General features: G+C 41.3%; 1 protein-coding gene and 1 non-coding gene across 3 annotated transcripts in view; both read right to left on the bottom strand.

Annotated features, from left to right (window-relative positions):
• SHLD1 (shieldin complex subunit 1) overlaps positions 1–16,908 on the bottom strand; it is a 103,421-nt gene that overhangs the window by 56,009 nt on the left and 30,504 nt on the right. The window lies entirely within an intron of this gene.
• LOC138401299 (U7 small nuclear RNA) lies at positions 3,511–3,572 on the bottom strand. The gene has a single exon (XR_011236459.1). It is a non-coding gene; the product is annotated as a U7 small nuclear RNA (small nuclear RNA).

Raw genomic sequence — 16,908 nt, 5'->3', positions numbered from 1 at the left:
TGGGGTCGTAGGAGCCAGGAAGAGCAGGTGTCCTGGAAGGGAGGGAACAACAGGTGGCAAATGCTGCTGCCTGGTCAGACACAGTGAGGACTGAGAACTGAGCACCGGCTTTGGGAAGACAAGACACCACACCAGTTCTGTAACAGTAGCCGTGGTAGGTGGTGCATGGGGGGTGGGTGGGTAGAGGAGGCAAAGGTGTGACTGCGGTAGGCCGGAGATACATGGGAAGGGGAGAGGTGGAGGGAGCGAGTACAGACAGAAGAGATACATCTTTCACAGCCTTTGGCTATAAAAGGAAACAGAGAAATGGGGCAGTATCCAAAGAGGAATATGGGGTCAAGAAGGTGTTTTGTGTGTGTGTGGTTTTTTTTTAAGATGGGAAATATGACATCATCTTTGTGTGTTGCTAAGAATGAGTCAGTCAAGAGGGAAAAAACAAGAATACAGGAGGGAGGAATTCACTGTAGGTATGATGTCCATGGCTGGGAGAGAGGAGAAGGGGATTAAGTGGAGCCAATTCACCCCCTAGAACAGAAGGGGGCACGTAGGGATAGACGCAGGGCAGGGGGATGAAAAAGTTGTTTCAATTTTCTCAGTAAAACAAGAAGCAAGATCATGGACTTCTAGGGTGATCCTTAGAAAAGGCAGAAACAACGAGGCTTCCTCTAGACCCAGACAACCACGAGCCTCAGGCTGGACGAGAGGGGGCGCCTGAGCCCTCTGGGCTGCCCAGCTCCCCGCAAGAGACCTGCCCCCCGACTTCTAAGGAGAGGAAACAATTGGGAGAAACTGACTTAGCAGCCAGAAAGGGGGAAAAGAGGGCAAATCTCTCAGGAATCAGGACCAGGCAGAGGAAAACTACTGACCTTTTAACAAATGCTTAAAAAACTAACAATCATTGATACAGGTGGCTTTCAATTTTCCTAGCAAATTCTTCCTACTCAATGAGAAAAATACTAATGTCCCAAAAGGAAAAATAAGGTAAGGATATTTACAAAGAATTCACAAGCAAAAAAATGTGAATGGCCAATACATATGGGGGGAAAAAAAGCATTTCATCCATAGAGACAGAAAATAGAATGGTGTCTTGCCAGGGACTGGGACACCCCAAGGGGAATGGGGATGGAGAGTTAGTGTTTAATGGGTGCAGAGTTTCAGTTTGGGAAGACAAAACTGTTCTGGAGATGGATGGTGGTGATGGATGTACAACAATGTGAATGTACTTAATGCCTCTGAGCCTAAATGGTTCAATGCCACTTAAAATGGTTAATATCATATATTTTATATTATGTGTACTTTACCATAAATTTTTTAACAATTGTATTGCTTTAAGTGGTTTTTTTTTTTTCCAAGCTAAAAAACAATTGCTTTTCATTGGTAAAGAAACAACTTAAAATAATGAGATGACACTTTGTCCCCATACTATATCCTCAGTGAGGACACAGTGGGCTCCCACACCGGTGGGAGGAGTGAATGTTACCCATTTACTCCTGGGGGAGATGAGTCCCTTCCAGCTTCCTGGGTGGAGGATCAGCAGGTATTTTCTTCCCAGAACTATGACTCAAGTTCTTTGACTCTGTAGTTTATCAGTCAGGAGTCTATTCTAAAGAAATAGGCAGCCACCAAGCTCAGAATGCATACCTAAGCACATACACATTGCTTTGGTCTGATTGTGTGCCCTCAATACCTAATCACCAGGACGATGATATTAGGAGGTGGGGCTTTTGGGAGGTGATTAGATCATGAGGACAGAGTTCTCACGAATGAGACTAATACCCTTATTAAATAGAGAACTTATTACCAGAGAACTGCTTTGCGTCTTCCACCATGCAAGCACACAGTGACAAAGAACCATCTATGAACCAGGAAGTGGGCCTTCACTAGACACCAAATCTGCCAGTGCCTTGATCTTGGACTTCCCAGCCTCCAGAACCGTGAGAAATAAATTTCTGGTGTTTATAAGCCACCCAGTCTATGGTATTTTGCTATTGTGGCCCAAGCAGACTAAGACCTATATCAATCCACTGCATCATGGAGAGCCAGGAGGGTACCACCAGTGTATAACACCTACAAGAAATATCTGGAAGATGCAAAGCACAGTGGGCAAGAGAGACCATGACACCCAGAGTGCTAGTGCACCCACAACCCTGGCCGGCTGAAAGAATACCACACACAAAAAGCACATTTTCCAAGAGAAATCTGAAATATTCCTAAAATCAGAAGCAGGAGGGGTTGGAAGGTGCTGATCACCTTTCTAGGCCAATCACCTTTCTAGGCCAACCACTTTGTTACTGTTAAGGTCCAGGGCAATCGTGCACCTTGCTCAAGACCTGACTCCAGGCCTAATATGAGGGAATCACCAGCAGCCTGGCACCAGATCCCCTTGCTCTCCCTTTTTGCAAAATGAGGACTAAAAGGTGCCCAGGCCATGGCTTTGAGAAGGTGTTTCCAGTATGTTCCACTGAGAAAAGGTTCCCTCCTCAGATTCCCCACACCTTGAGCCTGGCCAATGCCTCCTTCATTGGACCTATAGGAATCGAAGACAAGGGACTTGTCCCTTGTGCCTGGATCACTGGTCTTGCTCAGGCTGAGACTGTGTTTACACAAACTTAAAAGTCCTCTTGGTGGCTCATCCCTTCCTCTTACATATCAGCTCTTTGACTCTATAGAATAAGAAGGAACTACACCATTAGTCTCACGCTAGGACTTAGGGACACACACACACACATACACAGCCACACAGCTCTGGGCATTCACTTAATTTTATTATTTTATTTTTTATTAATTCTTTTTTAAAAATTTATTTATTTTTATTTAGGAGTATTATGGGGGTACAAATGCTTTGGTTACATAAATTGCCTTTGCACTGCCCGAGTCGGAGCTGCAATACAAGGGTGCCCATCGCCCAGACTGCGCACACCTTTAAGTGTGAATTTACCCATCTCCTCCTCCTGAGCATTCACTTTAAATATCTCCAGAAAATGAACAATGGAAGCAGTAAATGTCAGTTCACTTGAGTCAACACGATGAACTTTTAGTTAAACAAAATTTTCCCTGACCAATAGCCCATGAGGTCGCCAGCCTCCAAGATGGCCCCCAAGGGTCCCCACTTCCCGGGATGCTCCTTTTCTTGTGTGGTCCCTTCCACGTGACCCCAGGGTTGGTCTGTGTGGCTGGCTGAATACGGCACAAGTCATGGTCCTCAGGGACTAGATTATAAAGGACACCATAGCTTCTGTTTTGCTCTCTCCCCTCACTGTGAGGGGAGCTGACTGCCATGCTTTGAGGGCACTGAGTGGCCCTGTGTGGCGAGGCCCTGGTGGAGTTTGTGGCCAAAAGTCACACGGTGAGTCTTCTTGGAGGCAGGACCTCCAGCGCCAGGGAGGCTTTCAGCTTGGTGGCAACCTCAGGAGAATCCCTGAGCCGGAACCACCCAGCTAAGCCATTCCTGGGTTTCCGAGCCTCAGAAACTCTGAGATTATCAATATCTGGTGTATTTTTTTTTTTTAATTGGGTCTTCCAGTGAGGACCAGAAAACCTACTAGACAAATTCTAAAAGAGCTATAACACTAACGTCTGTTGTTTTAAGCCACTGAGTTTTGGGGTCATTTGTGACTATTCCCAATAGAGAACTAAACTCCCTAAACCTCAATATCCAGTATACTACAAGAAAGTTTTGGCCAAACTATATTTTGTAGGTTAAAAAAATGTTGTCCACAGTTTTCCATGCAATTTTTTTTTCCATGACACTTCCTTGTCTGAATCCATGAAATTTTTAAGTCCCATACTTAATATATTTATAGTCGATGGATACAAATTTTTTTAATTTTCTCAGTTGATTAAATTCAGACACTAAAAGATTTTTCACAGAACTAGAAATTGCTGGCCTTAACATTTAGTGCCCAAGCCAATTGTGTATATCAAAGAAGGACTGGGCTCAACCAGAGAATCAAAATCGGGGGTGGGGGGAGTGGGGAGCAGGAAATAAAAGAAGGACTAGAAAGCTCTTTATTTAATGTGGCTTTAGGGGAACTGCCTTCCTGGCAGGCTTCCCCCAGCAGTCTGCTGGCAATCCTTTGTGTAATTCTAAGACAGCCCAGATCTAGGACAACACATCAGGTGCTTAGATACAGCCTGGCTTTGTTATCCTGAGTCTCTTTCTCCAGAACACTATAAATCAAAGGCCCAAGCTAAGGTTTATATATCAAACCTAGAGATGAAAAGGAGAAAAGACCAAAGGAGACATAAATAAAACCTTCCCCTGTGAGACAGTGCGGCAGCAAGCTAAGCCATCATTTAATATCAGCCTGAAATAATATTTTCCCTTCTTTACTTTATGAACTTTACCTGGCTTTTCACAACTATCCTTTTTATAAAACCGTCTCATAACAAAGGACTTTGAGTTTGCCTGGTGAAAATGTCACTATGGGAGAATTTTCTTCCAATCTGAACATTTCAGAGGCTGGTTTCTTGGGTGTTCTATCACTGGGTGGTGAACTTCAATAGGGCAGAGACTGTATTTCCTCCTTACACTTAATCCCCAAGGGCTAGCACAGTGCCCAGCACATAGTAGCTGCTCCCTGAACATCTGCTGAATAAATGCACTGAATTTCCTTCCATCTCTGAAGGCCTACCAATCAGTCAAAGAGTATTTGTTGTGTGCCTATGGGTATAGTGCAGCACAAGGAGCTGTCATGGCCATGAAACTTAACATGGCATACACTTGAAGCTCTTAAAGATTGTCAAATCCAGGCCGGGCGCGGTGGCTCATGCCTGTAATCCTAGCACTCTGGGAGGCCGAGGTGGGCGGATCGTTTGAGCTCAGGAGTTCGAGACCAGCCTGAGCAAGAGCGAGACCCCATCTCTACTAAAAAAAAAATAGAAAGAAATTATATGGACAGCTAAAAATATATATAGAAAAAATTAGCCGGGCATGGTGGTGCATGCCTGTAGTCCCAGCTACTCGGGAGGCTGAGGCAGGAGGATCCCTTGAGCTCAGGAGTTTGAGGTTGCTGTGAGCTAGACTGACGTCACGGCACTCACTCTAGCCTGGGCAACAGAGTGAGACTCTGTCTCAAAAAAAAAAAAAAAAAAAAGATTGTCAAATCCTCATTGTGTAGCCACCAGAAACCAGTATTTTTTTTTAGGCATAAACACAATGTGGCTTTCTTAGCAAATTACATGATGTTTTAAATATTCTACGTAGCTCCTACAGTGCCTGAAACCAATAAGCATTCACTGAGTACTTACTATATTTGATGAAAACAAAGCAATTATGAAGGTGAACATTACAGTTAATAAGCGAAGTTTGGAACTAGAAATAAAAGATAAGGGTAAAAGTATAGATGTTTCTTTTCTCCTTCTAATGTTCTATATTTTCAGATTCTACAATTATCATGTATTGTAATGTTCTATATTTTCAAATTCTACAATTCTCATGTATTGATTTTAAAGTCAGAATATCACAAATGATACATATACAGGGATAGAATGAGATGGAAGGGGAAATACATTGAGCAAGTCAGCAAAAATGAATGTAGGGAGAGGCAACCCCCAACGGGAAAACATTGTGATTATAAGCACAAACTTTGGAGTCTACAGCCCTGGGTTCAAATCTCAGCACTGCTGCATATAGCTGTGTCTCTAGGTGGATAACTTGGCCAAGTTTCCTGATCTGTAAAATAGGAGCAATAGTGCCTTGTTTAGGTAGAGAATAAGGATTAAATGAGATAATACACTGAAGGCTCTCAGCACAGTGTTAATGGAGGAGTAAAAGGTCCTATATTTCTATATTATTTTATACTATTATTACATTATTGTTATTCCTATATTATTATGAGTGACAGTGAGTGATATTTGATGACACTCTTGGAGTTACTATCCCTGTCCCAAATCTTTCTCCTGATGCACAGCTGTACCACTTTCCTATTTGATTCTTTCTTCTCTACTCTTTTGTTCCTCTGGTCTTGTCTCTGCTGGTGGTAACCAGTAACACCCCCTAGTGGGCCAGGTCATGTGATCCGGGGGTTCCTGCCGTCCTACAAACCTTCCTACAAACCTCTTACTCTTGGTGGCTCTGTGTTATCTCACCTACCAAACAGGGACAGGATCCCTGCCTTGATTTACTACAGAAAAGTATCAGAAGACGGATCTAAGTACACAGCCTCAGGCAGTGACTCAGTAATTGCCAGGAGACTTGCCTTTGCACTGTAAATAACTAGAAGATGACAAAATGCACGAAACGACTGTTTTCAGACACTGGACACAGGTGGCACAGGACCTTTGAACCCTGAGGGAAGGGAAATAAGATGTGCCTGCCATTGCTCTTTCTGCCTGAAGGCACTTTCTGGACCACAGTGCAGAGAAGGGAAACCCAAGCAGGGACAGCAGTCTCACTGACTCACAGCAGTCTCCTCAGCAAGGAGACAGAGAGTTTCAGGTGCTCGGAATTTGTGAGGCAGAGTCTTGGGGGCAAGGGAGCTACACAGACAAAGAGCTCCAGAAATTGGCATGGGATTTTTTCCAGTGAACACTAAGCGGTGCATGTTTAAATTGAAATCCCATAAAGCCAGGCAAAGCCAGGGGAGCTGTAAGCCAAACAATTGCCAGGAGTCACCCAGGGCTGGGAGGCGTGCATCTTCTGACAGCCAGAGTGGGGCGACTTTGGAGAACACCTAGGGTGTTCAGTAGAGACCCAAAAAGGCCACAGGTTGGTGGTAAGCTACACTAGCCAAAGAGTGAAGGCCATTCCAAAATCTCCCTAGAGAGCTTAAAAACAAGCCTTGAAAGCATGAGTTTGATCAACAAGTAATTTAACTACCTGCTGAAACTTCAATATGTTTTTTTTTTTAAAGGGCAACAAAATACACTCTACAATGTAATAGCATGAAGTCCAGCATCCAATAAATGTTATTAGACATGAGAAGCAGGAAAATGTGACCTATGACCAGGAGAACAAAATAACCCAATAGAAACAGATCTTGAAATGACAAAGATGATGGAATTAGCAGACAAGGACTTGAAAGCAGCTATTATAAATATCCTCAAGGTTTTAAAGGAAAATAGAAACACAATGTGAGAAGAAACAGGAATATCTATGATAGTTTTTAAACTGGCTCTTTTATGCTGTCAAGCACTTGAGCCGTAATATTCACTCTTTTTTTTTTTTTTTTTTTTTGAGACAGAGTCTCACTCTGTTGCCCAGGCTAGAGTGAGTGCCGAGGCGTCAGCCTAGCTCACAGCAACCTCAAACTCCTGAGCTCAAGCGATCCTCCTGTCTCAGCCTCCCGAGTAGCTGGGACTACAGGCATGCACCACCATGCCCGGCTAATTTTTTCTATATATATTTTTAGCTGTCCATATAATTTCTTTCTATTTTTAGTAGAGATGGGGTCTCGCTCTTGCTCAGGCTGGTCTCGAACTCCTGAGCTCAAACGATCCGCCCACCTCGGCCTCCCAGAGTGCTAGGATTACAGGTGTGCGTAATATTCACTCTTGAGTAGAATGCAAGCAATATCGCAGAAAAAGCATAAACCAAAATCCAATCAGGAGAACGAGTTTCGGTTCTCGTTCTGCCACTATCTTGCTATGGTCCTCCTATCCTCACTTGCGTTTTCTAAAACTCAACTTTCCTCCTCTGTGAAATGTAGATGCTGATCTCAACAATTCTCTCTTTAGACTCACACTGCCTTCTGTTTACCCATAGACAATGAATCGCTGATGCACCAGAATTTACTCATTCAGCATTTCACTTGAAATCAAGCCTTTTTCAATCAAATTATAGGTGGGAAATTCTGAATTTGCATGGTGGAACTTTACTATTTCTAAAGAGGAATCTTCAGTGATTCTTAAATCTGTCTGCCCTGGAGATTCTTATTTAAAACCAGAAAATTGTCATTCAAGGAAAATGTGTCTTTTTTTCTTTTTGGAGCTACATTTATAATAAAAGTACTAAAGAACTTTAAAAAAAAATAAATACAATTAGAGAGTACAAAATTTTTAATAATATTTATATCTGTAGTCCATTCCATGACCAAAAATTCATGGGCCACAAATTCTACCAGTTATGCCATTTCTTTTATATAAAAACAAATTCCTAAGGACAGGAAGACAAGGGGCCATGAATTCTAACAGAGTGGGATAATACTGAGAAGGGATTTTCAGTGGTTATGGGAAGCTTTATCAAGAGTTCTTCTTTTAATCTATTTTTTCTTTTATAGTTTTTTTTTTTTTTAAAGCCTAGAACACCCAATATTCCCAGTCGGTCTCCCACCCATGTTCTAACCAGGCCCAACCCTGCTTAGCCTCACAAGATCAGATGCATTCAGGGTGGTATAGCCGTGGACAACAGTTCTTTTAGATCAGGGGTTGGCAAACTTTTTCTGTAAAGGGCCAGATAGTAAATATTTTAGGGTTTGTGAGCCATATATGTTCTCTGTTGCATATTCCTTCTTCTTCTCCTTCTTCCTTCTCCTTCTCTTTCGCCTTCGCCTTCTCCTCCTCCTCCTCCTCCTTCTTCTCCTTCTTTTGTGTTTTAAATAACTCTTTAAAAATGTGAAAGCTTTTCTTAGTTTGCAGGCTGTCCCAAAATAGGCCCTGGGGCAGGATGAGTCCATAGGCTGCCAACCCCTGCTCTCCACCATCTTATATACATACACATCATCAACCTCCATCTCAGATTTCACTGAATTAGAATCTATATTTTAACGAGATCCCTGGGTGATTGACAGTCACATTACATTTTGAGAGCAGTGGTTTTAAAGCTTGGCTTCATGTTAAAAGCACCTGGGGAGGCTTCAGAAAGTCCAGGTTCCCAGGCTTCCCTCCACACCAATAGAATCAGAGCTTCTGGAGGTGGGCCCTGGGCAGCAAGGACATCAGTGCTCCCAGGTGATGCTAGTGTACAGCCAAGGCTGAGCACAGCGGTTCAAGGTGCTCACTTAGGACAATCATCAAGCTCATCTGCTTATTAAGAAAGTAGCCCATTCTCCACCAGGTCCACTCCCTCTCAGGGATAAATGGATTCTAGAACCACAGAAACCCCCAAGGAGCATGAATGATGAGAAGGGACATGAGAGCAAATTCTCGATGTCTCCTTCCAATCCTCTGGTGGTTTGTGTCATTAGAAAAAGTAATTTTGGAAATACAGAACTTATTTAAAAGGACGTTAGCAATTTCACCTCAAAAGTTAAAATTTAGCTAAAAGTAGACAACACATTAATCTATTTCAACTTTGGAATTATGTTAAGGAATTGATTCAATTCTATAGGGCTGTTCTCAGAAGCATTTTAAATTCTAGAACATTTAACCAGAAAATATACAGATGTTCCTAAATTAGCCATCCTTGAGTGGTCAGTATTTTTCTTCAAGATTCTTGGGGCCTATACAACAATTTCACAGCTGAGATTTACTTTTGCCAGTGTTAGTAAATGTTTAACACCTTTAAAGATACTTCCTGGATCAATACCCAGGCAGACATAGAGGAGAAGCAGTAATAGGTGTTTTGAGAAAAGCTGGCTCATTTCTTGGTAAAAAGTCCAAAACAATCACTTTATTCAGTTCTTTTTGTTTCTTTTTTGCTTTGTAATTTGAGGAAATAATGCTATAAATGTATGGCTATTTCTTTTGCTCTTTTCCAATATTTGCATTTTCTCCTCGTCCATGAAAAGATGTAGAAGGGGTACATCTTCCAATTTGTCACAGAATTAGCTTTATGAGCAAAAGAAAAATGTATTAATTTTCTCCCTTAATGCCAAAATTCTTCCAGACTCTATGTACATGTCACTCCATAAGAGAGGCCTTTCCAGGTCACCGTGTTTAAATCATACCCCCATCTCTAACACTGCTTTCTTTGTCTTCACAGCACTAGCTGATATATTTTATATTTGTTTTATCATCTATATTCCCCTTTGTACCCCTCCAACTATGACCTCATCAATTAGAATTTAAAAGCCCCCTTGAAGGCAGGGCCTTTGTCTGTTTTGTTCACTGTGTATTTCCTGTGCCTGGAGCAGTAGATGTCCAATAAACATTTCTCTAATGACTGGAACAACATCCATTACATGGTAAAGAAGCTAGTCATCGGGGGTTCAGGTAAACAACCCAATATAATATGGAGAAAACAGAAAAGAGCTCAGCATTTGGTGAGACATAATACCTGGTGAAAGTAAAACATGAGGCAAAGCTACTTCTCATTAACCTAATGATTTACTTTATAAAGCAGAGAGGCAATTTTACTGAGCTCTTGAGGACTTGTATAACCTACTAATACTATAATCCGCAAACTTTATAGAAATCTACAGAAAAGAATAGTCCTGTTGTCTTATAAGAGGCCACCCATCCACTTACTCAAAAATGTCAGAATATTTAGAAATGGAAGGAAATACTCAAGTTTCATGCATCATAATCTCTCAGCAATGGTTGTTAAATAATACTTCTTACCATCTTCCAGTTGCCTATTCAACACTCTGCACAGATAACTTGGGGAACTCAAGTTTCCCAAGAGTGGCCTGTAGACTCATACTGGGCCATGATGAAATTCTTACCAGTTCAAAGCCAAGTGAGAAAAACACTAGGGACTATAGAAAGCTGATCTTTATTTTGGGATTAGGTCCTTTTTTCCTTTTGGATATTAAAATAGTCTCTGAAGAAATGATGATTTGTGGAGACAGTGGTATACACTGGCTGTTTTTAAGATCTTTCCTTGGCAAAATAAAAAGTTGGGCTAATCTATATGGGTCCTCAAAAAAAAAGAAGAAAAAAAAGGAAAATTCCCTAAACATGGACTCACAGATATACATTATCTCATTTAACACTCACAGCAACCCTATAAATTAACTATTAGTAATTCCCATTTTACAGATGAGAAAATTAAGGCTTAAGATAAAGTAATTGCCTTGGATCATACAGCTGGCAAGTGGAGATGGAATTTAATGCAGGTCTCTGGCTCCAAAACACATGCTTTTTTGTCTACCATTCTGTTGCCAGAGAGAGACCAGTTTTGTACCCTTCATGTCAGAGATGTATTATTTAGGGAACTGGAAGAGAAGGGATTTAAAGCTCCTGAGACTTTTGTCCATTTTGTAAGATTTCACCTTTCTGGGGACATGTGTTTTCTAACTGATAAGTAAAAGCCTCAGCTCTCAGGTGCTGGCTGTGATTTTGCTATGACTGGGTAGATCACAGAAAAAAAGATGGGTTTTCTCCAAAAGTTATGGGGATCCAGGAAACATCTGTCCTGGAATTGTCATTTATGGAGCCATATGACCTGAGACATCTCTTCGAGCTGTGGTTGCTTTGTCTATAATTTGGAGAGAATAAGCCAATTTCCACCTGCCTTCAGGCTTATTGTATAGATCAAATACTTGGCAGAGCTCAGCACTCAGTAAATGTCTGTTTAAAGAATGGCTGTACAGATGAACTAATGCTGTATATTACTGCTGCAGGGACACTAAATGTCACATGTGATGAATTATTATTAGGTCATCAGAGCCTCTCAGTGTTGGATGACCTTACAGGATCTTAAAAGCCAGGACACCTGCAGAGTTAGCAAAGGATTATATGACAGAAATATGTCTTTTGGCAGAGGAAACAGAATCAAGTAGACATCTGTATGTACCTACTGTTCATCCTTACCCCACTTCAAAAATATATCTGCAATACCAGAGTGATGGGATATTTTAAGATTTAGAGAAACTCTGTAGATAACTTAGGCAAACGCCCTCATTTCACGAAAATTAATTAAATGGCTGGCCAAAGGTCCCACAGCTAATTAGAGGCAATAATGAGATTAGACATCCTATCTCCTAATTGCTACCTAACCTAATGCTAATATCACTCCACCACGATATCAGTCCCCTTAGTCACTCAATGTCTATTGAACAAAACAATTTTTTTGACAAAAGTGCAGTACATGGTAAACTATATAAGCCAAAATATTGAAATAATAGTGAGATCTCAGTACGTGACATCCTTGTGTACAGCAGGGTTTCATAACCTTAGCATTACCAGGCTGGATAATTCTTTGCTAGGTGGGAAAAGCTGTTTTATGCATTATAGGATATTTAGTGGCATCCCTGGCGTCTCCCCACTAGATTTCACTATCACCCCATGGTTGTAACAACCACAAATGTCTCCAAACTCTTCCAAAGGTACCCTGGGGGGCAAAATTGCCCTGGTTGAGAACCACCAGTGTAGAATAAATACTTGAGTTATCTATACAACTGAGAGAGGATGGATGGAGTTGTTGTAAGATGTAGGGCAACAGTAATTGGAAGAAAACTTGTCTAGCTGGAGCTGCAGCTGCTGAGGGCCAACTGCACTGTGTCATTCTTGGTGGCAGAGGGGCAGTCCCCTCACCTCCTGGGAGATAGACAACTTTTTCTACCTGGGTGCTGCTAATCAGACAGTTGACCATAGGAATGTGACATAAGGGGAAATGGGGATTTAACTGTGAGCTCAGAGCAAATAAATCTAATTCTGAGGATCTATTTAAGAGGAGCCATATCTATTAATGCTATCAAGATTCACTCCAAACAGTAGTTAGTATTCCTTTCATGGAATTAAAATGGGTTTCCTATTTTCGTATAAACATGTACACTCAGATCCTTTCTATTATTTAGTCGTAAATTTAGTTCTTTAGTGATTTTTAAAAGCTGTCATTTTAATCACTTATGAATATAGTTTTAGAAAGAAAAATCCACCCCCAACATTTCTCACCTCCTATCATGAGAAATTATTCTTTTTTAGTTCCACCTCTGGAAGTACATTCTAATGGTATATGTGCCACAGCTCTGTATCTGACACTATAGCAACTCATAAAAAATGCCATCCCCTTAAATTTCCTCATGGTGTATTGATTTGTTCTAAACTAATTTTTTACCATGAATTAACTCCTAACAAATAGTATTAGCCTAACTGAACTGGCTCCTCTAACACTTCCACCATCTGTAAATATGTTTCTTGTATATTTTTAAGATCTTTTGTTACTTAGCCATTAAGCTTCAATATAAATATTTTCTGCTAAAATCTACTAAGTTACTAATATTTAAAAAATAGCAGTATAACAAAAAAAGAAAAAGAAAAAGAAAAAGTAAAATGTAGCAATATAGTTCTCAGGTTTGACTCCAATAATGAGAATATTCATTCAACAAATGTATCCAGTAAGATATGTAATAGGAGATTGTTTATGAGAGTAAAAAGGAAGGTAAAGCTAAACATCCATCAACAGGCATCATGTTAAATATATTATGATCCAACCATACAATGGAATACTATGCAGCCACCAAAAACATGGGAGATCTACATGTACTAACATGGCAAGATGCCTTATTAGAGCATTAGGTGAAAAGAGCAAGATACAAAGTGACACTATGGTAAAATTCTACTTGTATTTAAAAAAAGATATATAGTCATGCAATGCTGCTTAAAATTTTAATGAAAAAAAAAGATATATATGCTGTTTGTGTGTATATCATATACATATGTATGTGTATATGTGCCTATGTATGTAAGTGTCTGTATATCTATATATATGTTTATCATTGCATAGAAAATATTTGTAAGGATACACAAAAGTTATCTACACTGATTACCACTAGGGAGAAGCATTGAGGAGACCTAGGACTTTTACATTTCATTTCATACTCTTCTGTATTATTTATTTTTACAACTACTTTTTTAAAGAAAAAGCTAGCTAATCATTTACCATTAAAAAGACTAACTTTATTTCAAGTATCGTAACTATTATACGTCCTTCCCCCAAAGACTAGTAGCAGTAAGTCTACAATAAGAAAGAAGGTACACATTAGATTTATTCTCTCTAGCTGATTCCCTGAAAGCACTTCTGGCTTGTAGGGAGCATGAATCCTGAGGCTATGACCCCCAAAATGAAGTCAAAGGAGTACCTCTTTTCCAACAATGTTAAAGTAGTTCTTGGGTTCATGACTTGCCAAATCAGGAGAATCCACAGAAATATGGCTCTGTAACTTATGAAACTGCTTTGAAGAATTGGTATGGGTATTATCATCAGAAGTATTTTCAAGAGAAGTTAGGAGTTTATACATTTCCAGATTTTTTTAAAAACCAAAGTGATATCATTGTGCCAATTTTTGAATCACAATTCAATCATAATCAAATGTGGCCAAGAGTCGCCCCAGCCTCACCTAGGAGAGACACGCAAGGCAAAGGCCCACCGAGGAGGGCACAGCCCTACAGGGCTCCAGCTGGAAGCAGAGGGCACTGGCTGGCTCCCAGCTACTAGCCAACTGATTTCTACGCCAGTGCATTCATGAATAAAACGAAAATTCAAGGCAGAAAACCGCAAGTACAGGTTACATAGATGCTAAAACCAAGTCTTTTAGTGGAAAGGCACAATACATGGCATTCTAGTGGAGTGGGTGGTGACAGAGAGCTGGCAACCATCACTGCACCACTCCACACCTTCCCCCACCCGTGGGTTACTCTGCTCACATCTCCTGGGTGCACAGAAACAGCAGCACAGGATATAAATAAGAAATGCTGGTATCTGAACTGATCAGCGTATCACAGGCAGCAAGATGGATAAGAAAGCCAACTCTCCCCTCATTCTGCAATGACATGGTGATGCTGAATATCTGTCCCTGGCCAGAAGCAGGTACCGGTGCCCTCAACAGCTCCAGGGACAACACGGTAGGCCTCTGTTCCACTTCTATCAAAATTCTATTGTTTGATTTCTTTTAGGCTGAACCTAATTCCTTCCCAACTTGGAAGGCAGATTATGAAAACTGCATGCCTGACTGGTAAGAAGAAATGAACACACAAGGCATTTATCGTAGATAATCCGCTTCTTCGTGGTAATATGGAAAAATAGTCAGTGCTTCAAAACCATCACAAGGGATGGGGCAAGTGACAGAAAAAAAGGAAACAAATAAATGTTCCAGTTTCAACACAGAGCAAGAAGGTGCAATCCATAAATCCATACGCTATGGACCACTGAGCGTAAAGCTTCAGCAACAGTTTAAAAGTGTGGGATGGAGACTGTCATTTATGTCACCTACTGTGTGTCTAACTCCATCAGGTACTTGTTATTATGCCCATAAAACAGATGAAAAAAACACCAGGTAAAAAATGATAAAGCCCTTTGAATCCCCGAAGGCTGTACTTTCTGCCCACTCAGCAGAGAAATGGAGGTCACCAAGCCCAGCCTTCAGTCTTGCCTTATTAAGCACAAACTTAGCAGACAGTTCAAGCTTTCACATTCTTCTTTTGTCATCTGCCTCCAAGTAATTTACCTTTTCCTCTTTTCATGAAATTGGAAAATGCACCACTTGTAGAATGACTTAATTTGAAAATTTAGAAAAATCAAAAGGAGGAGTAGGGCAACGATGGATAATGGAGATTAAGAAGGGGAAACACAATCATATCACTGCAGCCTCCTGCCTCTTAGACTAAGAGTCGAGCATGAAGACACAGACTTCCTGGGCTAAAACAATACTGTCTTCTGGGAGGGAAAAAGGGCATTTGGGGTTAGTGTTGGAAGATTTTTGTCTTTTCCTTCGGCTGATCACTGTGTAATGCTGCCAGGGCTCCCCCTGCCTGGACTCTGCCGCCATTTCCCAGGCGGGGCAAAGGCTTCATCTCCCCACCAGCACACAGCCCCCTCTGTTCAGGAAACAAACCGCCGGCGTCTGTGCCTACGCAGGCTCTCTCGGGTTGTTTTTCTTTCCTCCTTGCCTTCAAACACTACAAGTTTTCAAAGTCAGTAGGAAACATCTCATGCAAAATTAACCAAGATCCTGCTTCTGAATGCAAATTCCTGTCGGATGCACAGACACAAGTTTCCGTGACAGTGCCAAAATGTAAAGTGGCACTGCCATCCGTGAGGAGGTAGCTGATGGCCACCTTCATCAAGCGCAGTTCCTGCAATGGAATTCCTGAGGTGTACACTTTGTTAGGCTGTAACTGAAATGTTCTTGTACAGCCACAGATCAGCTCTGAGATAACGAAAGATCACGGGATGTGGTAGACCCTGAACAAACAAAACTGGTTCGCAGGGACCACAAGGTCACATAAAAAACACACGGGAGACTGAGCATAAGCCAGGGTTTTTGTTTGGTTTTTTGAACGTTATACCGATGTTTTACATTAACTATATTGATCCAGTCACAGAGGCTATAACTTCCTCTTTTGATTGAAGAGGCAGGAGACAGGTCCCCAACCCCAAAATAGCAAGGCCACCACCACCTACTCTTTTGTCATTCTTGTTTATTTTTTTAAATGTTAAATCCAAGACCAAGGATTCCGGAGACTCCCCGGAAACCACACGCTGCCACATTTGGGGAAAACTTTCATTCTATCAGATTCTCAAAGAGATCTGCAATCAAACAAGGTGAAGAACAAATGTCTTCAAAAGGCCCTCTGGTCTTCAAGAACGCTGAATTGAAATATAGGCCCTCTTGAGTTGCTACTGACTGTATACTAAGGACAAGAATATGCCTAGGACAGCAGGAAGGGAAGGCCAGGACTGGTAACCAAGCCAGATGTGAGCCTGAGCAAAAGGGAACCCTTTTCACACTTTGTCCTGGCCCTGGCCCTGGCCCTGCAGTGTGAATGACAGAGAAGTCTTGATATAACCATTAAAAGAAACTTTGAGAAGAACCACAGCATACAAGGGTGTGGGCTTGAAGGAGCTACGTGGCTGAGGGGCAGTGTTGGATATGGTAGTCTCTGACCAAGCTCTGGAGTTAAGACTGCTTGGTTTTACCATGTCCTGTGTGGCCTTGGTTAAATAACCTGGCTGGGTCTCGTTTCACTGTAAAATGAGAAAAAAAAAAAAAAAACACCAGTATGTCTCCCTTTGCTTACTGAAGGATTACCTGGGATAATGCCAAGTAGATACTCAATAAATGTCAGCTAGCAAGATTACTATTT

Source organism: Eulemur rufifrons, chromosome 20 (assembly GCF_041146395.1).
Source record: "Eulemur rufifrons isolate Redbay chromosome 20, OSU_ERuf_1, whole genome shotgun sequence".
NCBI classification, from domain to species: Eukaryota; Metazoa; Chordata; class Mammalia; order Primates; family Lemuridae; genus Eulemur; species Eulemur rufifrons.
The sequence above is the reverse complement of the archived record's forward strand: the minus strand, read 5'-3'. Positions and strand labels throughout refer to the sequence as shown.